Source organism: Aquarana catesbeiana, linkage group LG02, assembly GCF_042186555.1.
Source record: "Aquarana catesbeiana isolate 2022-GZ linkage group LG02, ASM4218655v1, whole genome shotgun sequence".
In the NCBI taxonomy this organism is placed as follows: Eukaryota; Metazoa; Chordata; class Amphibia; order Anura; family Ranidae; genus Aquarana; species Aquarana catesbeiana.
In genome coordinates this window covers 236936208-236958590 of record NC_133325.1, presented here as the reverse complement: position 1 = coordinate 236958590, position 22383 = coordinate 236936208, and the positions used below count along the sequence as shown (strand labels likewise).

Genomic DNA, 22383 nt, shown 5'->3' with positions numbered 1-22383 from the left:
GGGACCACACCAGCACACAGAGGGGACACACACACACAGAGGGGGGACACACACACACAGAGGGACACACACACACAGAGGGACGACACACACCACAGAGGGACACACACACACAGAGGGGACACACACACACACAGAGGGGGACACACACACACACAGAGGGGACACACACACACACAGAGGGGACACACACACAGAGGGGACGCACACACAGAGGGGACGCACACAGAGAGAGGGGACGCACACAGAGAGAGGGGACGCACACAGAGAGAGGGGACGCACACAGAGAGAGGGGACGCACACAGAGAGAGGGGACGCACACAGAGAGAGAGAGAGAGGGGACAGAGAGAGAGAGAGGGGACACAGAGAGAGAGAGGGGGGACAGAGAGAGAGAGAGAGGGGACACCGAGAGAGAGGGGGGACACCGAGAGAGAGGGGGGACACAGAGAGAGAGAGGGGGACACAGAGAGAGAGAGGGGACACAGAGAGAGAGAGGGGGACACAGAGAGAGAGAGGGGGACACAGAGAGAGAGAGGGGGACACAGAGAGAGAGAGGGGACAGAGAGAGAGGGGACAGAGAGAGAGGGGGACAGAGAGAGAGAGAGAGGGGGGACAGAGAGAGAGAGGGGGGACAGAGAGAGAGAGGGGGGACAGAGAGAGAGAGGGGGGACAGAGAGAGAGAGGGGGGACACACACAGAGAGAGGGGGGACACACACAGAGAGAGGGGGGACACACACAGAGAGAGGGGGGACACACACAGAGAGAGGGGGGACACACACAGAGAGAGGGGGGACACACACAGAGAGAGGGGGGGACACACAGAGAGAGGGGGGACACACAGAGAGAGGGGGGGGACACACACAGAGAGGGGGGACACACACAGTGAGAGGGGGACACACACAGTGAGAGGGGGGACACACACAGTGAGAGGGGGGACACACACCACAGAGAGGGGACACACACACAGAGAGGGGACACACACACAGAGAGGGGACACACACACAGAGAGGGGACACACACACAGAGAGGGGACACACACACAGAGAGGGGACACACACACAGAGAGGGGACACACACACAGAGAGGGACACACACACACAGAGGGGACACACACACAGAGAGGGGACACACACACACACAGAGAGGGGACACACACACACACAGAGGGGACACACACACACACACACACAGAGAGGGGACACACACACACACAGAGGGGACACACACACACACACACACACACAGAGGGGACACACACACACACACAGAGGGGACACACACACACACACACACACACACACACAGAGGGGACACAGAGAGAGAGAGAGAGAGAGAGAGAGAGAGAGGGGACAGAGAGAGAGAGAGAGAGAGAGAGAGAGAGAGAGGGGGGGGACAGAGAGAGAGAGAGAGAGAGAGAGAGAGAGAGAGAGAGAGAGAGGGGGGGGGGGGAGAGAGAGAGAGAGAGAGAGAGAGAGAGAGAGAGAGAGAGAGAGAGAGAGAGAGAGGGGACAGAGAGAGAGAGAGGGGACAGAGAGAGAGAGAGAGGACAGAGAGAGAGAGAGAGAGAGAGAGAGAGAGAGAGAGAGGGGACAGAGAGAGAGAGAGAGAGAGAGAGAGAGAGAGAGAGGAGAGAGAGAGAGAGAGAGAGAGAGGGGACAGAGAGAGAGAGAGAGAGAGAGAGAGAGAGAGAGAGAGAGAGAGAGAGAGGGGACAGAGAGAGAGAGAGAGAGGGGGACAGAGAGAGAGAGAGAGAGGGGACAGAGAGAGAGAGAGAGAGAGAGGGGGGGGACACAGAGAGAGAGAGAGGGGGGTTAGAGAGAGAGAGGGGGGGGGCAGAGAGAGAGAGAGGGGGGACAGAGAGAGAGAGAGGGGGGACAGAGAGAGAGAGAGGGGGACAGAGAGAGAGAGGGGACGCACAGTGAGAGAGAGGGGACGCACAGTGAGAGAGAGGGGACGCACAGTGAGAGAGAGGGGACGCACAGTGAGAGAGAGGGGGACGCACAGTGAGAGAGAGGGGACGCACAGTGAGAGAGAGGGGACGCCACAGTGAGAGAGAGGGGACGCACAGTGAGAGAGAGGGGACGCACAGTGAGAGAGAGGGGACGCACAGTGAGAGAGAGGGGACGCATAGTGAGAGAGAGGGGACGCACAGTGAGAGAGAGGGGACACACAGTGAGAGAGAGGGGACACACAGTGAGAGAGAGGGGACACACACACACACAGAGAGGGGACACACACACACAGAGAGGGGACACACACACACAGAGAGGGGACACACACACACAGAGAGGGGACACACACACACACACAGAGAGGGACAGCACACACACACAGAGAGGGGACACACACACACACAGAGAGGGGACACACACACACACACAGAGAGGGACACACACACACACAGAGAGGGACACACACACCACAGAGAGGGGACACACACACACACACAGAGGGACACACACACACACACAGAGAGGGGACACACACACACACACAGAGAGGGGACACACACACACACACACAGAGGGACACACACACACACACAGAGGGGACACACACACACACACACACAGAGGGGACCACACACACACACAGGGGGCAGAGAGAGAGAGAGAGAGAGAGAGAGAGAGAGAGAGAGAGGAGAGAGAGAGAGAGAGAGAGAGGGGACACAGAGAGAGAGAGAGAAGAGAGAGGGGGGACACAGAGAGAGAGAGAGAGAGAGGGACACAGAGAGAGAGAGAGAGAGAGGGGGACAGAGAGAGAGAGAGAGAGGGGACACAGAGAGAGAGAGGGGACACAGAGAGAGAGAGGGGGGACACAGAGAGAGAGAGGGGGACACAGAGAGAGAGGGGGGACAGAGAGAGAGAGAGGGGGGGACAGAGAGAGAGAGAGAGAGAGAGAGAGAGAGAGAGAGAGAGAGAGAGAGAGAGAGGGGGGGGGGGACAGAGAGAGAGAGAGAGAGAGAGAGAGAGAGAGAGAGAGAGAGAGAGAGAGAGAGAGAGAGGGGGGACAGAGAGAGAGAGAGAGAGAGAGAGAGAGAGAGAGAGAGGGGGGGACAGAGAGAGAGAGAGAGAGAGAGAGAGAGAGAGAGAGAGAGAGAGAGAGAGAGAGGGGGACACAGAGAGAGAGAGAGAGAGAGAGAGAGAGAGAGAGAGAGAGAGAGAGAGAGGGGACACAGAGAGAGAGAGAGAGAGAGAGGGGGGGACACAGAGAGAGAGAGAGAGAGAGAGAGAGAGAGGGGGGGACACAGAGAGAGAGAGAGAGAGAGAGAGAGGGGGGACACAGAGAGAGAGAGAGAGAGAGAGAGAGGGGACAGAGAGAGAGAGAGAGAGAGGGGACACAGAGAGAGAGAGAGAGGGGACACAGAGAGAGGAGGGGACACAACAGAGAGAGAGGGGGACACAGAGAGAGAGAGGGGACACAGAGAGAGAGAGAGGGGACACACAGAGAGAGAGAGAGGGACACAGAGAGAGAGAGAGAGAGGGGACACAGAGAGAGAGAGAGGGACACAGAGAGAGGGGGGACAGAGAGAGAGAGGGGACAAGCGAGAGAGAGAGAGAGAGAGAGGGGACAGCGAGAGAGAGAGGAGAGAGAGAGGGGACAGCGAGGAGAGAGAGGGGACAGCGAGAGAGAGGGGGGGACAGGCGAGAGAGCGGGGGACAGGCGTCGAGAGAGAGGGGGACAGCGAGAGAGAGAGGGGACAGCAGAGAGAGAGAGGGGACAGCGAGAGAGAGAGGGGACAGCGAGAGAGAGAGGGGACAGCGAGAGAGAGAGGGGACAGCGAGAGAGAGAGGGGACAGCGAGAGAGAGAGGGGACAAGCGAGAGAGAGAGGGGACAGCGAGAGAGAGGGGGGACAGCGAGAGAGAGGGGGGACAGCGAGAGAGAGGGGGGGGACACAGGGGGACTGAAAAAGAGGGGAGCGGAGAGAAAGGGAGACCTCTAGCTCTGTCCCTATCTGCAATCCCTGCTCTGCCTCCATGCCCCAGTCTTTGTATGTAGGTATTCAGTGTATAATTGTGGCCGGTACCTGTCTCCATACTTGATCCGGGAGAGCCCTCTGCTCTGTTTCATCCAGCGGCTCCCTCATAGCCTGAGCCTCTCCGCTTGTCCTCGTCTTCCGGGCCCACAGTCAGTCTGTTCTCCGGGCCTCACTGTTGGAGCTTTGAGGAGTCCAGGCTCCGGAATGCACCAGGGATGCCCCTCTTCGGCCATAAAATTAAGCTCTTCTCTTCACTTGCTCCCGCGCTGTCATGCTTGTAGCCTACCACGCGGAGGATGAGGGGCCGCCCACTCACTTGTGCAGACAGTTTCCTGCAGCTCGCCGTTGCTTGCTTCTATCCCTCCCCCCAGCTGTTAGGCATGTAGCATTCCACACGGAGGCTGCGGAGCCGGCCACTCACTCACACGTGCAGATCATTTCCTGCACCTCGCCGCTGCTTGCTGCCATGTTCTCCCCGCCGTGAACCTGGACCCTCTCGTGTGCCCACAGAGATGGCTCTACGTGCCAGCTGTGGCACGCGTGCCATAGGTTCGCCATCACTGTTCTAGGGCATTCACACAATCACACACAAAAAAAAAAAAAAAAAAAAAAAAAATGAAAAAGGCAGGCAGATAGCAATTTGCTGAAATACAAAATCATGTTGGTTGTTTATTGCTCTAGTTCAGTTAGCTGCAGTTTGACAGGGCTGGACCCACAAGAGCAAAGAGAGAATGAAACAAGACACATCTTCAATAGGTACAGTGAGATGTTTGTTTAGGACAAAGATGACAGGATCATGAAAAGCCCACTTCTTTGCCAACTTTTTCCAAGGGATAGATTTCAGGAATGATTTTGGAGGGAGCTAAAAATCTGTCATAGACTGCATATTCTATCTGTACATGGACCTGAAAAGTGTACACAGCAAAATTCTCTTCAATTTCTATCTGTAGAAAATATATGGCCTCACAATGCAAAATAAACAGGGTGTATCGCAATAGTCCACTTGCCGTTTTTCTTTTCTTTTGGTGAGTCTGGGGTGGGGCCCATACTCCTGAATTATTTCCTTCAATTTCTATCTGTTCATGAACAAGTAATGTTTTGCAGTATTTTGCACATCTCTTTGTATCCAAAGGGGCATGGTGAAACAGAAGAAAGTCATGCTGCACAATGCCAAGGCTTTGGCAGAAAGAACCAATGATCTTTTCAACATTATAAAGCATGATGGGTAAAGCTCGCGCTTCACTATAATAGAAGTCTGAAGTTCTTCCACATTCCCATGGGTGTTTGCGTCCTCTAGAGCCAGCATATTGGGATTCAACTCAGATTGGGAAATGGGAGTAGGAGATGAGTGGTGCTGTTTTTGAGCCCTGGACAAAGATGGCTGTATTAAATCCATAATTTGTCCAATGAATTGTGACAGCGATGCAGAGAATTCTGCTTTAGTCAAATAGGTTGCCTGTTACTTGCCTGAGATAGAGCTAGATGGGCTTTGTCCGTCATGGTGGGCATACCCTCAAAGGGTGTCTTTAGGGACCTGATTCCACAGCGATGGGCCACAGCTCAGGACCTGTATAGCACCCAGCAGCTGACAATGCATTGCACGAACTGCAAAGGTGAGTGCCATGCAGGATCCAGTGCCCGAAACATTATAGGCCTGGGTACAGCTCCCAAGGTTTTACCAAGGTTGCACCATTTCAGATATGTTGCTTCTATGTTGGCATTAGAAGACATTGAGTGGTTGAAGAAGGAATCCAACTCCTAAAATAATAAAGAAAAATAATAAACTAAACTAATTAAAATGGATCTAAACCCCATTCATGAAATCTGACCTCGGCACATATCTGTAGTGTTTACTTATCTCTCTCCAAAACCCCAAGTCCTGTGTCTTTCTGCTGCTCCATTCCTCTGTTATCAGCATGATAACTTCTGACAAGTTCTCCAACACAGGAGATTAAAGCAGCTGAAAATTTGTGTCAGGGAGGGTGCTATAAATAGATTAGTAGAGAGCTTGTCTATTCACAGCACAGTTCTGTAAGTTTCTTTGTTCCTCCTTTCCCTATGTGGAAGAGGGGATGTGTGCCTTTTCTCCAATCAGTTCTCCCACAATGTATGCAGACTCCCCTCCCTATGCTGAAACAGGAAGAAAAATTTCTAACATCATGTGCACTTTATAGAGAATATAGAAAGCTGAAGACAGCAGATATACAGTGGATATAAAAAGGGTGTGTAGTCTACACACCCCTGTTAAAATGTCAGGTTTCTGCGATGTAAAAATATGAGACAAAGATGAATCATTTCAGAACTTTTTCCACCTTTAATGTGACCTATAAACTGTACAACTCAATAGAAAAACAAACTGAAATCTTTTTTTTTTTTGGGGGGGGGGGCGGGGAAGTAAAAATAAAAAACGAAAATAATATGGTTGCATAAGTGTGCACACCCTCTTGTAACTGGAGATATAGCTGTGTTCAGAATTAAGCAATCACATTTAAACTCATGGTAAATAGGAGTCAGTACACATCTGCTATCATGTAACCTGGTGGTATGATTATGTCAGATTTTTGAATCTCAAAAGCGGTACATTCTTTTGCATAGAAATTTGGCGTTTTATATTGTAGCCCTGTGATTCTTAATAACACACTTAAATCTGTCCAAACAAGAGTCTAGTAGACATCCTGGGTATGATAAAGTTTGAAACACAAAATCATAAATTATAATATAACTATAAATAATTATAAAATATAATATAATAATAATAAAATGAATTTCCCCACGATTCACTATCGCTCAATTCTGCAAGTGTTCTAATATACTATCGCTGTTTTCTAGATGGTCTAAAACCACTTTTGACGTAAAAGGGACACTTTTTGGTTGGCATGGACAAGCTCAAGTTTCCAGGCAGAAAGAACAGTATATATAATGTAAAAGTGCATGCAGGGCACTGGACAAAGCACTAGGGACAAAAGGGAGGTGAAATGATTTGATACAGCAATGTAATCTAAGATTACAGTGTACTGTATGCGTTATGTTTTTTTGTACTTTTTGAATTTGCCGCCGGGCTCCGCTCCCATGCATCACAACGCTTGCAGGGAACGGAGCCCGAAACACAGAGCATTGGGCAGAGAACACAGCGGGGGGACATCGCAGGATCCTGGTGACAAGGTAATGCAATCCCAAGTGTGGATCGGGGTTACCGCTAATGGCACGGAAATTTAACCCCGAGCCACACTCAGGAATACCACCAGGAAGGTTAAAGTGCCTCTGATTAACCCCAAATAAAGTTCAGCTGTTCTAGTAGGTCTTTCCTGACATTTTCTTAGTCGCATCCTACAGCAAAAGCCATGATCCACAGAGAGCTTAAAAGCAGCAAAGGGATCTCATTGTTGAAAGGTTTCAGTCAGGAGAAGGGTACAAAGGCATTAAATACATCATGGAACACAGTTAAGATAGTCGTCATCAAGTGGAGAAAATATGGCACAAAGGTGACATTACCAAGAACTGGACATCCCTCCAAAATTGATGAAAAGATGAGAAGAAAACTGGTCAGGGAGGTTGCCAAGAGGCCTACAGCAACATTAAAATCGCTGCAGGAATATCTGCAAGTATTGGCTGTGTGGTACATGTGATAATTTTCTGATGAAGAAAAACATCCAAGCTTGGCTAAATTTTGCAAAAACACATCTGAAGTCTCCCAAAAGCATGTGGGAAAATGTGTTATGGTCCGATGAAACCAAGGTTGAACTTTTTAGCCATAATCTCAAAAGATATGTTTGGCGCGAAAACAACACTGCACATCACCAAAAGAACACCATACCCACTGTGAAGCATTGTGGTGGCAGCATCATGCTTTGGGGCTGTTTTTCTTCAGCTGGAACAGGGGCCTTAGTCAAGGTAGAGGGAATTATGAACCATACCAGTCAATATTGGCACAAAACCTTCAGGCTTCTGCTAGAAATCTGAATATGAAGAGGAACTTCAACTTTCAGCATGATAATGACCTAAAGCATACATCCAAATCAATGGCTTCACCAGAAGAAGATTAAAGTTTTGGAATGGTCCAGCCAGAGCCCAGATCTGAAGAGGACTGTGCACAGGAGATGCCCTCTCAATCTGAAGATTTGGAGTGTTTTTGAAAAGAAGAGTGGGCAAATATTGCCAAGACAAGATGTGCCATGCTGATAAGACTCATACCCAAAAAGACTGAGTGCTGCAATAAAATCAAAAGGTGCTTCAACAAAGTATTAGTTTAAGGATATGCACACTTATGCAACCATATTATTTTATTTTTACTTCCCTCACCTAAAAGATTTCAGTTTGCTGTTTAACTGAGTTGTACAGTTTATAGGTCACATTAAAAGGTGGGAAAAGTTCTGAAATGATTTAGCTTTGTCTCATTTTTTTTTAAATCACAGAAACCTGACATTTTAACAGTGGTGTGTAGACTTTTTATATCCACTGTACATGTAAAACATATGTAGGGAGATTTGTTTAATCTCTGTATCATCTGAGGCTGTTCACTTCACTGGGTATATGTGAGGGTTCCCACTTTAAGCTAAGTGATTTTCTCCATGAAGAGGTCCATCACCGTCAGGCACTAGCACAAAACTGAGGACCCACAGAGTGGGGTATGGTTATAGGGGAAGCAACCAAGGCTCCCTGTTAAGATAACAGCTCCACAGATCTTTACTCAATTGAAAAGTTAAGGTGCTTGAGGAATCTTCAGCATCTGACATATTTTTGACTTTTTCAAATGCTTGGTCCTTGACTGTGCATTTTGGAATCCAGTGTCACTACTGTACCAAAGTAGGTGCCAGCACATGGAAAAACAGAACAAAGCAGGGGTCCCAGCATCTGACACGCAGGGAAATAGGTCAGATGCTAAAGATTATTCAATCTGTAGCGCCTCAAATAAGCAATGTTTGGTGGCACAGGTAGGCATTTCCTTTTTTTTATTACAGCAAGTCCTTTTTATTTTTAACCTAACCTAGCAAACAGAATTACATTAAAGCTGAACCCAGGGATAAGCAAATATTGTTTTAATACAAGAGTTACAAGTATCCTTCCTTTCATTTTGGTGCATCTTGTGTATTGTTCCAGATCTGTGCAATAGTCCACTGTTGAACTCTGCCTTTGTGCAAGGTCTTCCTGTAATAGGACCAGATACTAACAATTTCTCTCTATATGCAGGATGATTAGTCTTATATCCACCCCTTCCTGTAGTATTTTTGTAGGCAGTCTCTAGTGAGAGGACATGTTGGGACCCTCCCATGGCTCTGCATGCAGCACAGTGATGATGTCACGGTATGAAATCTGGGCCTGAAATGGCATTTGATGCACAGAAAGTAGATTTAAAGTAGTATTACACCTTCTGCACATTTTAGTTTTGTATTTTGGTTCCAGAATTTGCAGTTTACAACTTTGCTGGCTCCTGCTCTCTCAGTGCTGCTTCTCTGAACTTCCGCTACTCACAGGAAAGTGCTAACAGAAAACAGAGTAGTTGTTAGCTTGGAGAAGGGAGAAGAGGGGGAAGCGCCTTGATATCCTAGGCCAGTGAATGCGAACCTTGGTACCCCAGATGTTTTGGAACTAAATTTCCCATGATGCTCATGCACTCTGCAGTGTAGAGCATCAAGGAAAAATGTAGTTCCAAAACATCTGGAGTGCCAAGGTTCGCCATCACAGTCCTAGGCTGTGTGTCTCTCATGCAATTATCACTTGTAATTATCTATTTGTTTTTGTACAGCTAAAGAGCACCAAAGAGTCACCTGTGGGTTTAGGTGTTTAAAACTGTGAATTTCTATATTATTCTGAGTGGATATCTACACAAGAAATATATTAGTAAAAGCAGATTTTTTTTTAGTCTAGTAAACACAGTAACATGGTAAAGTGTGGTGAATAAAAAAGTGCCCATCATAAAGATGTATTTGGACAATGCCCTAACTTATAAAACAAAAAAGTTTTTCATAAATTGAGTACTGACCTCTTTAATCTGTGACTTTGACAACATGCCGCAGTATGGTCTCCAGTTCCTTTTTATGATCCCAACTACTCTTCCAGATGGTTTTGCATTGCTCTTTTCAATATTTTTTAGCTGTAACAAACCATTTACACAGTTTAGACACTAAACCATTCACAGTATATGCTTGTAACTTATTTTTGAAAGAAGTTGGAATGGAAGGACAGTATCTACCCTGTATGTGTTGCCGGCAAGCAGAGCAGAATAGAAAGGCCTGAATTTACCCTACCTACAGCACTGCTCCTCCTAGAACATTCCTATTATTTAGAAAGCAGGGCCAGATCAGCTTTACTTTTTTGCTATTGGTCACATGTAGCTTCATTGCATTTATAAAATATTAATTGGCTGGATTTGCGTCCACAGATGCTGTATCGATCATTTTCTGCCGATATCTGGATTTCTCATGCTTCACTGGAAAATTAAATGTGTTATCTGATTACCCTAATTCGTTTTTAACATCTCCAATTATAAAATGGAGAATTTATTAATGGTTCTTCATTTTTCCTTTGAAAGGCACAATGTGCTCTATTCAGCTCGCTCCGTGCCACCAAAGTCTCCTATATAGACCACTGTAAAAATATTTTTTATTTGCAGATTCCATAAATCAGGTTTGTCATAACATAGTCGAGGTATATTAGGTGACACTGTTATTTGGTCAGGAAATGGAAAAGCATTTGAAAATGTTTATATAGAGATCTCAACAACAGTGAATTTACAGCAGGTTTTGGTGACCAAGAGGGGTCATTCTTGGATTAAAGAGTAAGTTCACCTTTATTCACTTTTTTTTTTCTTCTAAATTCCAGCTCCTCTATGTACCAATATAGCACATTCATGTACTATTTTTGCAAAAATATCAATGCTTTCCATTAAATCTACAGACAGACACATACCTTACTGTCCTACATCCATGTTTCCAGGATGTATCCATTAGTAATGTCTTCTTCCTGATCAGACTTTAGGTCATGACACAGGAAGCAGTTCACCAGCTGACCTCATTAGCACACACCCTGCATCATCCACCCTCACACTACCACGTGCACATTTTTTAAATGAAATGCAATCAGTGATCACCCTTCTCACTAAATGCACAATCAGATTGCATAGTGTATGGCCATCTTTATACAAGTACATAGGAAGGAGTGGACAGAAACACAGCTGTCAAGCCCTGTTCACATCTCCGCATAGCGGGAACTTGGATTCCCACATGCGTTTTTTTGGGGGTTTTTTTGCGGTGGGGGGGTTGTTTTGGAGCATTTTCACTCATCACACATAGGGCAGCCCATCCACCTGAATGGGCTGCACTACACACAGCAATTGCCCCAAAGAAGCTTCAGAACTTTTTTTTTAAAGCGGAGCTTGGTGCAATTTTGAACTTACTCTTTAAAAAATGTGCACCTGGGAATGGGAGGGTTGATGATGCAGGGCATGTGCTAATGAGGTCAGCTGGTCAACTCATTCCTGTGTCATGACCTACAGTCTGATCAGGAAGTTAGACATTACAAATGGATACGACCTGGAAACATGGATGTAGGACAGTAAGGTATGTGTCTGTAGATTTAATGGAAATCGTTGATATTTTTGCAAAAAAATAGGATTTTTTAAAACAGCTTACCTGTAAAATCCTTTTCTTTCGAAGGACATCACGGGACACAGAGCCACAGTAATTACTGATGGGTTATATAGGTATCACTGGTGATTGGACACTGGCACACCCTATCAGGAAGTTCAACCCCCTATATAATCCCTCCCCCTTGCAGGGATACCTCAGTTTTGTAGCCAAGCAATATAGTGTATTAGAAGAGGGGCGGGACCTCTGTGTCCCGTGATGTCCTTCGAAAGAAAAGGATTTTACAGGTAAGCTGTTTTAAAAAATCCTATTTTCTTTCTCGAACATCACGGGACACAGAGCCACAATAATTACTGATGGGATGTCCCAGAGCAATGCTACCTGAGGGGGGGGGAACCACGACCAAGTAGGGTGCAATCAGACCTGAGGACCCTGTACCGCTGCCTGCAGCACACTACGCCCAAAGGCGATATCCTCATGCCTTCTCACATCCACCTGATAGAATCTGGTGAATGCATGAACTGAAGACCAGGTTGCGGCCTTGCAGATTTGAGCCATAGAGGCCTGGTGATGCACTGCCCAAGAAGCACCAATAGCCCTTGTGGAATGTGCCCTGATCTGAAACAGAGGAATCTTCTGTCTCAAACCGTAAGCTTGAATGATCAACTGTCGAATCCATTTAGAAATGGTAGCTTTTGACACTGCCTGTCCTCTATTGGGACCCTCTGGCAGCACAAACAAAACATCCGTCTTGCGGATCTGAGCAGTTGCCCCTAGATAGGCCTTAACTGCTCTTACTACATCCAACGAATGTAGAGATCTCTCTTCCAGAGAACAGGGATCTGGAAAAAAGGAAGGTAGAACAATGTCTTGGTTTAAATGAAAATCAGAAACCACCTTCGGTAAAAAACTAGGATGAGGGCGTAGTACCACTCTATCCTTGTGTATAATCAAATAAGGCTCCTTACAGGAAAGAGCTGCTAATTCTGATACTCTTCTAGCAGAAGAGATGGCCACCAGAAAAATTAATTTCCTTGTCAACAAGACCAAAGGAATCTGACTTATTGGTTCAAAAGGCGGTTTCTGTAACACAGCCAGGACCAAATTCAAGTCCCAGGGGTTTAGGGGCGCTTTAACTGGAGGATTAAGACGCATCACCCCCTGCATAAAGTTTCGGACCAAAGAATGCGAAGCAAGTGGCCGCTGAAATAATACTGATAAAGCAGAGACCTGGCCCTTGATGGTACTCAAGGCCAGCTTCATCTCTAATCCCATCTTTAGAAAATCAAGGATTCTACCTATGACATATTTCCTGGGATGCCAACCTCTGGATTCACACCAGGTTATATAAGCCTTCTAGACTCTATGATAAATCATCCTGGAAGCTGGCTTCCTTGCATTAATCAAGGTAGATATGACAGGACCTGAGAGCCCACGACTCTTCAGAACGTGGGTCTCAATAGCCAAACCGTCAAATTTAGCGTTTGTAAGGCAGGATGGAACACTGGACCTTGAGATAACAGGTCTGGTCGTTCCCGTAGTGTCCACGGGGAACCTACCGTCATCCTTACTATTTCTGCATACCAAGTCCTTCTGGGCCAAGCGGGAGCCACCAGAAGTACCGACTTCCTTTCCTGCCTGATCCTGCGAAGGAGTCGTGGTAGTAGCAGAATAGGCGGGAATGCGTAAATCAGTGAGAACCGATGCCACGGAATCACCAACGCATCCGTCCCGCATGCAAGAGGATCTTTTGTCCTTGCCACAAATCTGTCTATCTTTTTGTTGAATCGGGATGCAAAGAGATCTACATCTGGAACCCCTCATCTTTGGCATATGGCCCAAAAGACGTCGGGATGCAGAGACCATTCCCCTGGAAGTAACTGCTGGCGACTTAGATAGTCCGCCTGCCAATTCTCTATTCCCGGGATGAAAACTGCCGATATGCATGGCACATGCATCTCTGCCCAGACTAAGATCTGGTTCACCTCTTTTTGAGCAGCTCGGCTCCGGGTGCCTCCCTGATGATTGACATAAGCCACTGCTGTGGCATTGTCGGACTGGATCCTGACCGGACAACCCTGTAGCCTGATAGACCAGGCCTTTAGAGCTAGATGTATCGCCCGGATCTCCAGAATGTTGATGGGTAAGGTCCTCTCTGTCTTGGACCATACCCCTTGGACCGCAGCCTGTTCCAGAACTGCTCCCCAACCTGACAGACTGGCATCTGTTGTTACCACCGTCCAGGTAACCGGTAGAAAGGATTTCCCCTTCTGCAGGTTTTCGGGTATGAGCCACCAATTGAGGCTCTGACGCACCGCATGCGACAGGTGCATCGGAAAGTCTAATGCCTGAACCTTCTTGTTCCAGGTCGACAGAATACTGTGTTGCAGCATTCTTGAGTGAAACTGAGCATAGGGAACTGCTTCGAATGAAGACACCATCTTCCCTAGTAGCCACAAAGGCGGACTGAGGGACCCTTCTTGGTCCTTACTGTCAGAATCAGCTCTCTCAAAGCAGTTATCTTTGCCTGGGGTAGAAATATTTTCTCCTGGCTTGTATCTATAATCAGACCTAAATACTCCAGTCTTCTTACTGGTTTTAGGAAAGACTTTTCTAAGTTGTGGATCCAACCCAGGTGTTCTAGATACCTGACCGTGGTCCTCAAGTTTTCATTCAAAGAGGCTACCGACCGGTCTATCAAGAGCAGGTCGTCTAGGTATGCTATGACAGCTATACCCTGAGCCCTTAATCTGGCCAGAGGAGGAGCCAAGATCTTTGTGAACACTCGAGGTGCAGTGGCTATCCCGAAAGGCAGAGCCACAAACTGGAAATGGCGCCCTCCTACCTCGAAGCGCACATGCAGATATGCATCTCTGATGTCTATTGATGCCAGAAATTCTCCTCCCTGCAGGGTGGGAACTACTGTTCAAATTGATTCCATGCGCAAGGATTGAATCCTTAGGAATCGTTCAGATCCCTTAAGTCCAGAATGGGCCTGACATCCCCATTTGGCTTTTGGACCGTAAAAAGGTTGGAATAGAAGCCCAATCCCTGGTCCTTTGCGGGAACTATCATAATGACCTCCTGCGACAAAAGTCGCTCTAACGCTAGAAGGAGCGACTGCTTCTTCTCTGGGTCTCTGGGAACATTTGATCTGAGGAACCGAGGAGAAGGGAATTCCTGAAACTCCAGCTTGTACCCTAAGGTTACCGTGGAGATTACCCATCTGTCCTGGAAGTCCTCCTGCCAGAGCTCTGAGAACTGTCGCAGTCTTCCCCCCACTCGAGTGAGCGGGGGCGCCCCCTCATGCAGAGGTCTTAGTGTTTTGCCTAGTAGGCTTCTTTCCCCAGGACTTCTTTTGTCCCTGGGGTTGACTCTTGTCTCTGGACCCCGATGGAGACGGCCGTCGAGACTGCCTGGAGGCTGAAGCCCCCGGCGCTGGGGAAAGAGTCCGTTTGAAAGAGGGACGCTTACTCTTCTTCTTGACAGGTAAGAGAGTGCTTTTCCCACAAGAGATTCTCTTGATATAGTTATCCAAGTCCTCTCCAAACAACCTTGCACCACGAAATGGAAACCCAGCCAGTAGCTTCTTACATGGTGCTTCGGCTGACCAATTTTTCAACCATAGGATTCTACGTCTATGCACCAACCCCAGTGAAAGACGGGAGGTTTGCACGATAGAATCTCTAATGTCATCAACCACAAAGCATAAGGCCACTGGAAGGTTAGCAAACCCCTGGGCCTGCTGTTCAGGTAATACTTTGATGACCTGCTTAACATGGTCTCTTAAGTATTGACAGACTCCAATCGCTGCTACTGCAGGTTGGGCCACTGATCCTGCTAAGGAGAAAACATCCTTCAATAGGGATTCCATCCTTTTATCTACAGGATCCCTGAGCATCTGAGCATTGTCTACAGGACAAGTCAGGCTATTATTTACGGAGGAAATGGCGGCATCAATAGCCAGTATTCCCCACATTTTAATAAACTTTTCTTCCATCGGATAAAGTGTTGAAAACTTTCTCGGCGGAAAAAAACGTTTGTCTGGGTGATCCCACTCAGAATAAATGAGCTTTTCAAGTAAAGTATGAACAGGAAAGACGTGCTGCTTGGAAAGGTTTCAGTGACCCCAAAGCAGAAGAGGATTCTTTAGCAGTTTCAGGTATGGGCAACTTAAATGTGGAGCGGACCAATCCAGTGAGGATCTGCACTAAGACTTTCTCCTCTTGGGAAGTCGCAGAGGGTCCCTCTCCACCTGATTCCCCCGAAGAGGAATCATCCGTCCCATCCTGAACCTCTGAAAGGGATTCATCTCCTTTATCCCAGAGCTCCTCTGTCTGAGGGTCTTGGGGAACAGAGGAAAGCCTAGTGCGTTTTCTTCCACTGAGTGAAGACGTAATCACGGCCATTAATCTTTCCTCTAGACCATTAATGGTTGAGGAAAAAACCTCTCGTGTAATATATACAGGGGCTGAAGTGCCAGAAGCAGGTGTAGCCCCTGACCCCGATGGCTCTCCCCGGCTAGCCGTCCCTGGCCCATCTTTAGGGGGGGAGGATGCTGCCGACAGGGGGCCCTCAGAACCTGAACGAGATCCCCTAGTGTCTCTGGTTCCTGGGGTGCTTGAACCTCTTCTACCCATAGTGCAAAGCAACAAGGTGTGAGGTATACAAATGAACACTGCCCGCTGAGCGATGTAGTCTGGCTAAAAGCCTTGCTACCCAATGCTCAGTCTGGTGTTACTTCAGTAAATGCTGCCTAGGAGAATGCCTGTGTCCCACCTTACATGCGACCGTCAGCTCTGTGTCTCTCAGAAGGCTGAGTGCACCTGTACAGAGTGCCTTTAATAGCCTGCAGCTGGCCTGAGTGGGAGTCTAAGCACTCTGTGCTGACGTCCCGCCCCCCTCCTCTACCGCCCCCCCCCCCTCGAGTTTTGAAAAAAACGAGCGCTTCCCGCACTGCCGACTCTCCTGTCATGCTTCTGGAGAAAGGCTGGGGATGGGGGGGGGGGGGGGGAGGGAGGGAGGCTGGTAACAAGATCTGCCTGAACGGCTATCTACAGAGATGGTGGCCATTAGGCCGCAGAGCCCGGGTGGTATAACCACTTTCTAGACCCCTGTGGCCCCTCTCTAGCCTGGGGGGGAACATTCAAACATGAGAAATCCCCCCTTCCACCTTACCTGTTTGCAGCCTGCTTGAGACGCTGGGACATAATCAGCGATGCAAACACCTGAGACAGACAGTCAGCATGTGCAGGTTTGTGCTCTTGGCAGCCCCCGGTGGTCACAATAGGCATAGCATGCATTTACCTTAAAGGAGAAAAGCCACTAGAACTCAAAAATTCTGTGGAATCTCCTCTTACCTTATCCAGCCGCAGGGTGCTGTTTACATAGACCCAATCTTCACCTCTCACGGTGGGCTCCGTTTGAAAAAACCGTCAGAGACTGGGGCCCCCTACGAATAGGGGGATCCAACAGTTCTGGGACCGTAAAGCACCTCGCCAGAAATTAGGAAGTTTAAAGCCATTTTCTGATCTGCGGGGTCCAGCTCTCTAAAAAGAGAAGCATTACGGGTAAAACCTCGTTTCTTCGGACACGAGGCCCGGGTACCATTCAATTCGGCCATGAAAAGACACTTTGAATGGATCCGGTTCGCCTGGCTTGCCCCAGTATAGGATCTTAGGATATTCCCTTTGGAGCTCAGCACAGGACATCTTTACACGTCCATCACCTAAGACACTGGCGTAAAAAGTGAGGTATCCCTGCAAGGGGGAGGGATTATATAGGGGGTTGAACTTCCTGATAGGGTGTGCCAGTGTCCAATCACCAGTGATACCTATATAACCCATCAGTAATTACTGTGGCTCTGTGTCCCGTGATGTTCGAGAAAGAAAAGTACATGAATGCTATATTGGTAGATAGGGGAGCTGGAATTTAGAAAAAAAAAAACTCCTGAATTCTGCACCCTGTACATAGCGCCAGGGTGGATATCAATGATTTTTTTTTTTAATTATTTTTTTTATTTAAAATTGTATTTTTTTGATTTTTATCAAATGTATTTTAATAAAACGCTTTTGGAGTAAAAATCTATCTAAAAGATAGTTTTCTATTTATGATACATTAATAATTTAGTTTATTTCGCATGAATTGTAGCATGAGGCTGTATATTCTGCAATATTTACATTTTTGATAAACTCATTCAATTATTCCAAGCTCTGCAAGCTGAGATAACATGCACTGCATTGATGTATTCACACAATTTCATAGTAACCATGAGATAAAACAAAGTTCAGGAATATTCCTTTATCCCATTGTTTTGCAAATCTATTTACACTACAAATTGTATGATTGAATTGGTTCTGATATCGCAGTTTTACTAACCTGACAGCTTATTATTCTAAATAGGAAACCTTCATTTTGTTTGCAAATATTAAAGATTCTAACTACCAGCAAGAATAAGTCCTTACATTTAAAGAGCACCTGTCATTTCAAATCCATTATGGCAGCGTCCGTTAGTGGGCATCCACTCACCCTGCTGCCGCCACGTCCCTCACCTTGTTGTGTCACTGCCGCATCACCAGCCGTCCCATTAAAGTGAATGGGACTGTCGGTGAGTCAACAGCAGGTCAGAGGAGGATCTGCTGTGGGACAGAAATGACAGTTGCTCTTTAAAAATGATCTAAATCGAGTTGATTTAAATCAAGCCTTTTTACTAGTGATTTAAATCATGATTGAAATTAAATCCACCCTGCATAGCACACTCCTGAATTCTGCACTCTGTACGCAGCACGCGCTCCTGAATTCTGCACTCTGTACGCAGCACGCGCTCCTGAATTCTGCACTCTGTACGTAGCGCACGCCAGATACAACCGGTCCTTTGAAAGCAACCATACTGCTGACGCGGCCCGCTATGAACTAGAGTTTGACATCCCTGCCGTAAACAATGGTGGACCATATCCTCCGCTAAACAATGGACACAAACTGAATAGGATGCTATTTCTGCTAGTCTCAACATATTATTGCAGTAAAAGTAAACTAATAATAATTTCTCTATACCTAGCATGTGGTACCAGGAGGAGGCAATTGCATTATTGCTCTTAAGGATATTTTGCTTCGTGAATTTTGTAATTAAAAAAAGACAAAAAAGTGTCTATCTAGATTTGTGTATAACAGCAAACACGAAGGTGCATTTTGCCTTTAGTCATCAATGAAAGCAAAAACTTAAAAAAACTTTTAATATAACTCAACTAAAGGCTGGTACACACGAGATGAATATCGCCTAGTTCAACAGAAACCGGCCAACATTCAGCCCATGTGTACAGCAGCCTGTCTGACAGAAGCCGGTCGAATAAGCAAGTCGAAAAACCAGCATCTGATCACTGACTATTGTGTACCAGCGAGGGGGGGCAGTCCCCCTATCAGAACACAATAGCTCAGCGGGGGAGATGCACATTGCTTAGTTAGTACAGTGACCTCTCGCTTGGTTGAACGAAAAAAAAACTTCCTGTGTGTACCTAGCTTTAGAGTAAACAAGTTACTGTAAAACGCTAATTCAGATTAGCTTCTTCCTTTTACTGAAAGGCCAAGACACCCCATTTCAATTTAATTTATCTTTACATGCTACATAAAACAGTACCAGTTGTTTAAAATACCATTTTTTCTTTTTCATCTACAAATTCAATATCTTCATTTTCACCATCATCTTGGAGGACCACAGCGGATGGAGCCACCCAATTCTCTTTTTCCAAGAGCTGTACAGCAACAATGTCTTCATGCATTGCTCGGTTTAAATTTCGTAACCCTTGTAAGATTATCTGCAAAAGTTTATAGAAATCATGTCATGCATTAGGTTTGTATATAGCAGCCATGTTTACTGTGTCCTATTTTACCATACATATACATTACACCTGCAGCCATTAATGAAGAGTTTTCTTGCAAGGTGAAATGTTTTTTATTTGCATCTTTTTGCACTCATATGACCCCCCAACAAAGTTTTGGACCTGTAGGAGTTCCACACAACATAAGCATCACATACAAGCCATTTTGAAATGATATTTAATCCTTCCCACCCATTCTGATTAGAATAGTTTGTTCTATACTGTTGTAATAGGATTTAAAATTCAACTCAGTTTCTTTTTCTACCCATTGCAAGAAGTTAACATGGCAGGCTCCCATTATTTTGCAAAAATTATTTTTCTTTTAATATGTTATTTTAGCAAAACAGACATTTAAAACAAAGTATCTATTTTATCATAACACCTAACAATGGACATAAAAAAAATCATAAGAAAACCTTCAATCCAAATTCAACTATTTGATATGAATGTCAAGAGTTATCTTCGCTGCAGTGTGTTAATACAGGGGCACAGTTTTCCTAGTGAAAAGTATGATGTACTGTACAAACAAGCTGGAATCCAAAGATGCGTATATTGTGTTTCATATTACAGTGCATCCAGAAAGTATTCACGGCGCTTCACTTTTTCCACATTTTGTTATGTTACAGCCCTATTCCAAAATGGATTAAATTAATTATTTTCCTGAAAATTCTACAAATACTCCATAATGGACAACGTGAAAGAAGTTTGTTTAAAATCTTTGCAAATTTATCAAAGACAAAAAAACTCACACGTACATAAGTATTCACAGCCTCCATCAGGTTGCATGGGGAACGTGGGTGCACAGTCATTTTCAGATCTCTCCAGAGATGTTCAATCGGGTTCAAGTCTGGGCTCTCAAGGACATTAGAAAAAAGAAAGAAAGGAGGGCGCACCGACCTAGTGCATTACCACTGGTAACATTTATTAAAGAAAATTAAAACAGCAAATGAATACTCACAAACGAGCATGAATGTCAGGCATGAACAAATAGCTGCAGGTGAGCAGTACAAACATCAAAAAGCCGGGACCGGACATCAGGTAGATGAGGCAATGGCTGACGCGTTTCGGGGGAGAACCCCTTTCTTCAGAGCCTACGCGGGTAGGCTCTGAAGAAAGGGATTCTCCCCTGAAACGCGTCAGCCATTGCCTCATCTACCTGATGCCCGGTCCCGGCTTTTTGATGTTTGTACTGCTCACCTGCAGCTATTTGTTCATGCCTGACATTCATGCTCGTTTGTGAGTATTCATTTGCTGTTTTAATTTTCTTTAATAAATGTTACCAGTGGTAATGCACTAGGTCGGTGCGCCCTCTTTTCTTTCTTTTTTCTGTAGTCTATGAATACCCATTATTCTGGTGAGGGCTGCAAGATGGCAGATGCCACTGAAGCATTCGGTTATACCACACACAGGTTTTCATCAAGGATGTCTCTGTACAATGCTGCATTCATTTTTTCCTCCATCCTGACTAGTCTTCCAGTTCCTGCCGCTGAAAAACATCCTCACAGCATGATGCTGCCACTACCATGATTCACTATAGGGATGGTATTGGACAGGTGATGAGCGGTGTATGGTTTCCTCCAGACATGACACTTACCATTCAGGCCAAAGAGTTCAATTTTTGTTTCATCAGACCAGAGAATTTTGTTTCTCAAGGTCTGAAAGTCCTTCAGGTGCCTTTTGGCAAACCCCAAGCGGGCTGTCATGTGTCTTTTACTGGAGGAGTGGCTTCCGTCTGGCCACTCTACCACACAGGCCTGATTGGTGGCGTGCTGCAGAGATGGTTGTTCTTCTGGAAGGTTCTCCTCTCTCCACAGAGAAACGATGGAGCGTTGTCAGAGTGACCATTGGGTTCTTGGTCACCTCCCTGACAAAGGCCCCTTTCACACAATCGGGCCGATCAGGTCCGCCTGTCGGTTTTTCAGGTGGACATGATCGGGCCACCCATTGTCCTCTACGGGGAGGCGGATGTCAGCGGACACCCGCCTGGCTTTCGATCCGACAAAATCCACTGAAAATAGACATAGTGATACATTCACCATCCATCCAGCGGGTCGGATTGGATGACAATCAGACAAAAACATATAGTCTGTTTACATCTGACCGCCCCACTAGAGGACAGCGGTCTCTGTCCTTGTCCGCTCTGCATAGCAGAGTGGACATGGACCTGCCATCCGCCTGCTCAGCGGAGAGATCCCCCGCTGAGCAGGCGGACTCTGCTCGGACGGATCTGCCCTGTGTGAAAGGGGCCCAAGGCCCTTTTCCCCCAATCGCTCAGTTTGGCCAGGCGGTCCACTCTAGGAAGAGTCCTGATGGTGCCAAAAGTCTTTTGTTTACGAATGATGGAGGCCACTGTGCTCATTGGGACCCTCGATGCTGCAGATATTTTTCTGTACCCTTCCCCAAATCTGTGCCTCAATACAATCCTGTCTCGGAGGTCTACAGACAATTCCTTGGACTTCATGGCTTGGTTTGTGCTCCGACATGCACTGTTAACTGTGGGATCTTATATAGACAGGTGTGTGCCTTTCCAAATCATGTCCAATGAACTAACTTTACCACAGGTGGACTCCAATCAAGTTGTAGAAACATCTCCAGGATAATCAGTGGAAAGAGGATGTACCTGAGCTCAATTTTGAGTGTCATGGCAAAGGCTGTGAATACTTATGTACATGTGATTTTTTTCGTTTCTTATTTTTAATACATTTGCAAAGATTTCAAACAAACTTTTCACGTTGTCATTATGGGGTATTGTTTGTAGAATTTTGAAGAAAATAATGGATTTTTTTTTTCCATTTTGGAAATAAAGCTGTAACATAACAAAATGTGGAAAAAGTGAAATGCTGTGAATACTTTTCAGATGCACTGTAAATACATAGGTAAAATTTAGGGAATGTATACGGTTACCTCTTTGTTCTCTATAGCATCTCCATGGACCCAAACAGTTC

General features: G+C 46.3%; 1 protein-coding gene and 1 long non-coding RNA gene across 2 annotated transcripts in view; one reads left to right on the top strand and one right to left on the bottom strand.

Moving 5' to 3' along the window:
* Window positions 1-22383, top strand: part of DIS3 (DIS3 homolog, exosome endoribonuclease and 3'-5' exoribonuclease) — a 122444-nt gene that overhangs the window by 26037 nt on the left and 74024 nt on the right. The gene's annotated exons all lie outside the window — the stretch shown is intronic.
* Window positions 19211-22383, bottom strand: LOC141127627 (uncharacterized). The gene is made up of 2 exons (XR_012241569.1): window positions 22343-22383; window positions 19211-19375 (listed from the first exon to the last, which is right to left on the bottom strand). It is a non-coding gene; the product is annotated as an uncharacterized lncRNA (long non-coding RNA).